At 37.9% G+C, this 9,604-nt stretch overlaps 1 long non-coding RNA gene across 1 annotated transcript; it reads right to left on the reverse strand.

Moving 5' to 3' along the window:
• Positions 1 to 1,151: 1,151 nt before the first annotated feature.
• On the reverse strand, positions 1,152 to 1,925 carry LOC109079373. Its single transcript, XR_006155367.1, has 3 exons — positions 1,818 to 1,925; positions 1,532 to 1,602; positions 1,152 to 1,450 (listed from the first exon to the last, which is right to left on the reverse strand). It is a non-coding gene; the product is annotated as an uncharacterized LOC109079373 (long non-coding RNA).
• Positions 1,926 to 9,604: the final 7,679 nt, after the last annotated feature.

Raw genomic sequence — 9,604 nt, forward strand, 5'->3', positions numbered from 1 at the left:
CTTTGAAACTTCTCCCCCTCTTCTCCTATTAAAAAGTATTACATTTGCCATGGTGGCTTTACAAAGTTCACTATATGATTTTGGTGAACTGTGGTCATCCAAGTCCTTCAATGCTTGTTCTGTAGACTTTTCCAGATGTCTATGAAGACACTGAACATCTTTCGTAAAAAGAAGAGTGGAAGGCTTGTTAAAGTGGCGCTCATTTAGCGTAGTTAAAGCAGTGTGGGAGATGAATTCTGACCACTTTGTAGCATAGAGGGGTTTTAAAACTCTGGGTTGACTTTATCAGGTTACTGTCTTCTGCCATCAGTGCTCTACAATGTAAAATGTCACTGACTTTCTGGAGTGAGTGACCCAACTTTAATGCAAGGCTTGGAGTACGGTAGCAGTGCTTTTCATCATCGTACCCAGACACTTTCTTAACAGCTTTGATCACCACATCAAAATTTGCTGGTCTCACAGCATCTTCAAGAGTTTGTATTGAGAATTCCTTGCGAAGCGTAAGCAGAAGTCTTCCACTTTCTCTGAGTGTCTGGCGAATATAGTCATATTTGGTGGGATCCTGTGCATGTTTATTAAAAAATGACTGGGCCAGCTGAAGAATAGAATAGTCACTTCGCACAGTAGCAGTTATCTCATCGTCTTTCATCACAGCTAAAATCTTCCAAACACCTGGGGATATTTGCTGAGAAAGAGCTGACTCATTCATAGAGGCCAAAGACAATACCTTTTTTCTTCCAATCTCTGAATTGGCTTCTACTGGTTTTGAAGAACATTTCTTCACATGTCGCCACAGATCTCTTCGGAGATATAATGCCTGGCAGTACATGCAGTGAATATAGTCTTTTGCATTGTATCTTGTCTTTGCTGTGCGTCTTAGTTTTAAGGATCCAACTCCACTTGCTAAGACCTCCGAGTTATGAATGTGGTTTCCCTTGTTGCGTAGCTTTATAAGCATTTTCTGGCGCTGTTTGGACTTCTTGGGAAGACTTAAAACTTGAGCAACATCTGCATGAGTTTTCTCATGACGTTTTAGGTGACGTGTAAACTTTGTCTGTAGTTTTCCACAAATGTAGCAGTAAGTTTTATTTTTTGAGAGAGGAGGATGTGTTTGAGATCTGTTCAGCCCCAGCATCAGCGCTATCATCAACAATTATGCCTTCAGCATTTCCTACTTTGGCAGTATCTCCCGATACTTCAAGCTGACTTGATTCTGCAGCTTCAGAAACAGACTCTCTCTCTGCCTCTACAAAAGTTTCTTGGTGGTGTTTTTTTTGGAAATAGAATTGCTGGCGCACCCCTCAAAATTCTGTAATTCTAAATGTTGACTGCGACTGATTTTTAAAGGCTCTGCTATGCTGTCCCATGAGCTGTTCGAATCCGCTGTGGAATCAGGCACATATTCCTCTTCTGATGATGCAACCTCACTTGAACTTTGTTCTTCACAAACCTGATAATGATTAAAAAATACATTTATATTTTGTGTACTTGGAAAGCATTTCACTGAGAATAATCCTACTAAAACACTTACTACTGGAAGAGGTTCAGTGATGTTCACCTTGTGCTTAACATAGCACTTTTTGTGCCAGGACTCATAGCAAACTAGACAGAGAAAATTAAGAATTAATTAATAAAGGAAGATCATAATGTTCATAAGTTCATAATGTCATGGTAAGTACTTAAAAAGTGAGTGCAGCTGCAAATGGCTCATCGTGAACATATAGCAGTTACACATGGAGCAGTTTTTAAAAAGTGTTCCTGTGGCATCATGTTCAAAAGATATGGATGGATCCCCCCTTCCATTCTCAAAAAAATACCTTTACACCTCACCCCTGACCATTTCAGAGGTGAAAAGGGTCCTCCACATGTGACACATTTTTCTAAACTTGACATTTCTTCAGGGACAAGATCATGAACACAGTCCTGTTGATCAAAAAAAACCAAAAAATAAGAATTTGATCCTAACTGACACTTGTGTGGTGTAGAATATCAAAACCAATGAATTGTTTGTATTCTGTTCCTCTTTGAAAATAAATAAATGTTTTTTATTATCCCTGTAATGAATGAAATTGTTTATAAATTAACTTTTAAATCTTTATAACTTTTTGCATAGTAATTATACTTTTATAATATAATATAATATAATATAATATAATATAATATAATATAATATAATATAGGGGTGTAACGGTACGCAAAAATCACGGTTCGGTATGTGCTTCGGTTTTTCGGTACAGTAAGGGAAAGAAATGCAAACAACTGCAGGTTGTTTATTACTATAAACTTTTTTAAACAATTTGCTTACACTTTAAACACTTTTTAATAAAATATAATATATAAAATACAAAAAAATAAAACTGCTTTTATTTTTTTACTGCTGCTCAGATTCGTTCAACTTATGTTTTTTGTCAAAAAAATTAACTTGTCCACATTGTCTATGGAAAGGGCAGATCTGCTGGCAGGTACAATGTCTCCAGCTGTAGAAAATACCCTCCCGCTAGAGACTAAGGTAGCAGGTACAGCTAGCGAGAGGCTGGGCTAAAGCATGCCGTGTATGTTGTTGTACAGCATGCGGTGTGTGATTTATTTTCAGTGCAAATCCCGCCCTGCAGTCGATTTCATTGGTTTAGGTTACAGTGACGACGGGTAAGTTAAGAGATCAGTGGCAATCTGTACAGTGATTGACAAAAACTTTAGAATCAGTTGCAGGCATAGACAGTAAAAGAAATGGACACAGCGACCCCGTTGGAACTCAATTGAGACAAGTGAAGCCCATTTTTAGCGATTTTTAGCACTTCCGTTTCTGACGCGCAGACTCAAACTAAGCTTGATGACGTCAGCAACCTGTCTGACAGATGTAAATCTTCTAGTAGCTGTGCGTGCAAACTGCCATCTTTAATCTTGCAGAGACGGCGAGCTTGAGCGGGGAGTTCTTTGGCGTGAGTGAGCAGGAGTAAGTATTCTGATTAATTATTTTGTATAGTATTTTAAAATGTAACGCCAGTACGCCATATCTCTTGACGTCTCCCCGATTGCCTGCGAGCTTCTCCTCCTGTCTGTACGGTAATTTCTCTACTGTGCGACAGAGAGTCGAGTGGTTATGACGCAATCGTTAGCCTATTTTTACAAAAACTGTTTCTACGGGGCCATAATGTAACATAGAAGGTAATGGAGCCCTTTATACATTGTCGTGTATCTTTAGAAATAAATAATGGACAAATGGAGTCTTTTAACGCCTCAGATGTAAAGTTATTTGCTGTCAAAGTGACGCAAAAATGAATGGGAGTCAATGGGATGCTAACGCAAGTGAAGTTCTGCTACAAGATGGTGGCATGCGGCCGACTTCAACTTCCGGTCGACTTCCTTGCCCCCTGGTTGCAGGCGCGATTTGCGCTGAACGCGGAGACTTCCGCCACTTAATAGGTTCGTGTGGAAACACGAAAATGTACATATGTTCCGCATACAAAATATTGCATTCGGTGCACACATGTACCGTACCGAAACGGTCCGGTACGAATACACATACCATTACACCCCTAATAAATATAAATATATATAAATATAAACTGCAAAGGAACTGCATTTGTCCACATCAGCAGCCTGACACGGCATCTCTTTGGAAGTCTAAAATCAAGAGACGAACAGTCATCGAGAGTTTGTATCTAATGCACAAAACAAACGGACCTGCTAATGTCTGAACCTTACATGGTGAGGGTTACACAGGACCGTGCGTCTCAATACTACTACTTAATATCATTCTCATGAGTTCATATCTAATGCACAAAACTAACAGACCTGCTAATGTCTGAACCTTACATGGTGAGGATTACTCAGGACCTATGAGTTTAGACACTTCAAGATATACCTCATATTAGTTTATATTGATAAATAACATTTTGAATAGGACTAAACAAGTTGAAATAGTCAAGTCTAAATAAGTCTCATCTTGTCAATTATCAATCGTGAGAGTGGCGTCCGATAAAGTGATGTCACTAGGTCGAACGGCTCAAATCTGACTGGAAAAAACATACCATTATATGACCCCTTTAACCACTCTATACTACTATTTCTACTTAAGATAACTTTATATAAACTTTATATAACTACCTTGCTTCTCCATGGCCAATCCGAATTACCATAGTTATAAGTGATTTCTTCCCCTGAACCAATATCTTTGAGTGCGAATAAACACAGATGGGGTCTTCCATTTAATTTTGCTGTTTGGGTTCACTTCGTCGTCATTTACCAGTCTCCCTAGTGATCCGTCCTCTCTGGCAGCATCCACACTAAAATATCAAGTATACAATAACATAATACATTGTGCTGTAAGGGAACGGATTGAGCATATTGAATGTTAGCATGTCGGAAGTACATCCCTCCAACAATTCAAAATATTTATCAAACAAAAATTTTAATACGTTTATTTTTTTTTAACTACTTCAACTGATAATTAAGTAGCAGAGTTTGCATCTCTGTGTTTAAATACACATTTCGGTTACATACCATAACTGTTGTCCATTGAACTGAAAATCAAACATAAAAACTTTGAGTGCGTTATGGTAAATTCTCTCTCGGTTTTCTTGTTCCTTTTTAGTAATGACTTCCCCTCTGTACTCAAAGAGGAAATCTCCTTTTTCAAAGGGCCGGCAGCTGAACACACCCCGACCTAAAGACACACATGATAACCAAATGAGAGTAATAAACTTTAAACAATGCAGAGCTGTCAAATAGTAGTAGAAATTGAAATAATTAACTGATCAATAAAAGTTAATTAAATTTAATTTGATGTTTTTTTGTGGTTATTTAATAAAAAAATTGTCAATTAAGTGGTGGAACAGCTTCTTCACTACCAATTTATTTCTATGGATTAATCCATGAACATTTTCTATTATAATTAAAGTAGGGCTGGGCAATTAAACCGATAACGATAATTATCATTATATAATTTCACGATAAATGCTCGATAATGTTTACGTGCCAAAAGCAGAAAACTCATTTGAACCGCACGCGACACAGACCACTTATCCCCTCGATCAATGTCCAAATGGCAGCACAAGCTCCCCGGGTGAAAAAGACGTAGTATTAAATGTATTAAAATATATACTTGAAATACAAATAATATATTTATAATACAATTGTATTACCAAAATTCTTATTTGAAGTGCATTAAAAATATATTGAATAGCATTTTAATATATTTCTAAAAAGTATACTAGAAGTACATTGATAATAAACATATGCTTAATTACACTTTAAGCTTTTAGTGCGTTTACTGCAATATATTTTTAATATTTATGTATTTATCATTTTAATATTTTAGATTTTTTTAATGAATGTATCAATGTATGTATTATAAACATTTGTCAACTATTATTTAGCATTGCAATAAGCATACTTAAAATTAATGTTGTTTTTTTTGTTATACTTGTAAAAGGCAACTTAAAAGGCCGTTGTCCATTACTTGTTTTTACTACTGAAATTCCCACGATTTCAACATTATATTTTTTAAAATACATCAGATTAATTTTCCAAAGAGTAAATTAAAGGAGCTGTATGTAAGAAATCTATTTCAATTAATCATAAAATGGCCCTGATGTGTCACTAGACGTTAAGAAATCATGTTCATTTCAAATACTTATATCACTGACAACAGTAGTCCGGCCAGGATATTGTCATTTAAAAAGTGGACTTGCAGCCCTCAACTGATGTTGGTGTTGTCATTTTGTGTTTTGGCCTGACGCGCCTCCCTCCACCTATCTACCAATCACGAAGTCAGTAGTGTTTCGGGATCCGTGTTGCCAGCTTTGCTGTAACCTACCCTTAACTCCAGTCGGATAAAAATGTCTAATGTTACTAAATCAAAAAGACCTCGTTATAATTCAGAAATTCGTCGTGACAAAGTCCGAAATAAAACCAGAATTTGTATTGGAGATTGCTGCTTTTGAAAGATGGAGACGGCTGAAAACGGAGAAGAATTTGAACACAGACGCCAACGTTGCTCATTGAAGCAGCCTACGTTTCTGCTGAATCCTGCAGCTCATCTGGCAACCTCGAGTCAGGGGGTAGGGGGAGGGGATACACCGCTCTACAGTATTTTTATAGTGATTGCAGTACCAGTTTAGGCCACAATCCTACATACGGCTCCTTTAAAGCACAAAATTAAATGTGCCGCTATTTTAAGCGGGGTAAAAAGAATAACTATAATGTATGGCGGAATTACACTTTTGGGAGTATTTGACTCGGCGCAGTAACCCCCAGTCACATTAGCTACAAGAGACCGAGCGACAGGCTACCATTCATTTTCAATGGGAGTGGCCGTTTGCCAGCGACAAGCGACGAGCACGCCACAGCGCCAAGCAAGGTGGGGCCAAAATAAACAAGAAAGCTATTTTATGCAAATGCTGAGCGATGCGACAAAGCGACTGAAATGTGTGAATGTTCGACCTCAGACAAATGTTTGAAATGTTATCATGTTTGGCAAGAGTTTGTCATGATATGTTCTGACAATAAAGAGTCCTTTTAAAACCACAATTAATGCTCTGGTTTCTACAACTTTCACTTAGGGGCAAAAATCTGCCTTAAACTTCAAAGAAAAAAATATGCGAAATTTACCATGCTAATTATCGATATCGGCTGATATTAAACAGTTATCATGATCCAACATAGCTTCTATTTTAAGCAGCTGCTTTGGGATCAAAAAGATGTTCTATGACAATGATTATATAACATTATCTATGTTCCTAAAGTGTATTATTTACACTAGCAACTCACCTTTAAAATAATCACTGTATTTAGCTTCAAATCCTTCCTTATCTTTGCCCAAGGAGCAATAATAAGCAGCATCCTGTTTGGCATTTCTTTTAGCCCTTTGTGGCCTTGTAGCACTCATCTCCTGCAAAGACGAGATGCTAGTGACATGAGCAACAACACATTACTGTATACAACTTGACAGGCAGATAAAACAGAGAGAAAAAAAAGATTTACCGGTAACTAATTATTCCTATATCGATCTATGTATAATCTGTTAAAGTAACTAATTCATTAATGACCTAATGTTATTGTATGTGTACATGCTTTATGAATTAAGTCAACAGTATCACGTCTCTCACTTTCCATGTACAACAGTGTTACGTTTGCAGTAGCAGAGTAATATAACGCATTACTAACTATTTTTGGTAATATTATTAGTTATTATGAGGGATGGACTACAGTTGCGTGCATTCATGTAATGCCTAAATGTTTAAAAAAAGTGGAAGTAACTACAAAAAAAATCTTATTTCTAAGGATTAGTATCCAGGATAATTGGTGCCAGTGAAAGAATATTACATGCTGATGATTTTTAAGCAGCACAAAAGTTTGGCATATTAAACGCGAAGTCACACGTGGACAGATAGCTAACACGGCATGTACGTCTCTATTATGCTAGCACGAAGAACGGCACAAAAATAAAGACATCTCAGATACAAGATACACGGTGTACCTTTGATGCTTGGTAGAAGGTTGATTTTTCCAAAGAAATCACTTTCTCAGGAGGAGCCATTTTTAAATATTTTGGTGGTGGTGGTGGTTGTGGAGAAACTTCTCAAGAGGCTGACACCAGAGATGACACAAGTAAATATTACCCACTGTCTTCCTTTGAATAGTTTTGTGTGCATCTTCAATATAGCTAATTTTCCTCTTGCCAATAAAAAGTAAGTTTTATAATCACAGTTCATTGTGTTCTCTTGTTGTACTTTAACATTAGTTTATGATTAATTTGTTTTATCTACTCTGCACTTAATGCATACTGTATTTATGATTACATTATAATCTCATTCTCAACAGCTGGAGGAGGTGATGCTACTGATGCTTCAGTAGAGCATAGTGAGCAGCATATCACAATGGATGATGTTGCTGTCAAGTTAACTATATATTGCCAATGCTAAATTAATTTATATTATTAATTTGTTTACAATCAGTTGATCTTATCTATGATATAGGTACAATGATTATTACTAACACACTTAAAAACGAAGAAAACAACTAATCACAATGATGTTGATGTTTATATTTCACGTCAGGCCCATAATTATCGTGCCATATTAAGGGTGATACCACATCTCCATCCTGACCGGTGTTCATCCCTGCTGATTCCACTGATACAGTTGGTACATTTTGTTTGTTGCCACAATGTGTTTCTATCTCTGGTGTTAAAACTAATGTTTTGTACACAAGTAGATTAGATACAATTTTATTGTCACTGCACATGTAAGGTACAAGGCAACGAAATGCAGTTAGCATCTACCAGAAGTGCAATAAGCAGTAAGTACAGAATATAAAAGGTCTACAATATGTACAATAACTATACAGATAAGTATTATGGACATAATTTACAGATTTTAAATACAAATAGGTGTACTATGAACATACTATACAGATGGATTATGTGAAAGTGTATGTACACTATAGGCAGAACTATGAACATATGAACATAATTTACACTACTGCAATGGTCTGTAAAGTGCATAGAAAATATTCCAGTGTGCAAATGGATTATTCAGTGTTTCTGGATGAACAGACAGTAGTGCAAGTAATAGCAAGTTTTTTTTTTTTTTTTTTTTTTTTTTTTTTTTTTTTTTGCTTGTTGTAAATAAATAAATAAATAAATAAATAAATCGGTCAGGTGTAGTGATGAAGTGGGGGAGGAGTCTGTGTGTATGGTGTGGGAGGTGTCAGAGGGCAGAGTTCAGTAAGGAGACAGCTGTAGGGAAAAAGCTGTTCCTGGATCTGCTGGTCCTTGTCTGGAGGGTCCTGAAGCGCCTCCCGGAGGGCAGGAGGTCAAACAGTCCATGGTCAGGGTGAGAGGAGTCCTTAAGAATGCTACGAGCTTGACGTAGACAGCGTTTTCTCTGGATGTCCTCAATAGCAGGAAGTGGTGTCCCTGTAATGCGTTGGGCAGTTTTCACCACCCTCTGCAGTGCTTTGCGGTCAGCCACTGAGCAGTTCCCATACCAGACTGTAATACAACTGGTCAGGATGCTCTCGATCGCACACCAGTAAAAGTTCACCACTATGGCTGAAGGCAGTTGGTTCTTCTTCAGTGTTCTGAGGAAGAAGAGGCACTGGTGAGCCTTTTTGACCAGGCTGGAGGTGTTTGTGGTCCAGGACAGGTCTTCCGAGATGGTGGTTCCCAGGAACTTGAAGCTGGACACACGTTCAACAACCATCCCGTTAATGTGGATGGGGTCATGCGTGCTTCCTTTCTTATTCCTGAAGTCCACAATGAGCTCCTTTGTCTTACTGGTGTTAAGGAGCAGGTTATTGTCAGCGCACCATGTGGCCAGGTGCTATACCTCTTCCCTGTAGGCAGTCTCATCGTTGTCACTGATGAGGCCAATCACCGTGGTGTTGTCTGCAAACTTAATAATGGAGTTGGATCCATGCACAGGCTTGCAGTCGTGGGTGTAGAGGGAGTAGAGGAATGGACTCAGCACACAGCCCTGTGGTATGCCGGTGTTAAGTGTGACGGTGGTGGAGTGGGTGTGGCCTGACCTAACATGCTCAGGCCTGTTGGTCAGAAAGTCCGTAATCCAGTTGCAGAGGGAGGTGTTAATGTCCAGGTCTC

The sequence above is a fragment of the Cyprinus carpio genome, chromosome B8 (genome assembly GCF_018340385.1).
Source record: "Cyprinus carpio isolate SPL01 chromosome B8, ASM1834038v1, whole genome shotgun sequence".
NCBI lineage: Eukaryota > Metazoa > Chordata > Actinopteri > Cypriniformes > Cyprinidae > Cyprinus > Cyprinus carpio.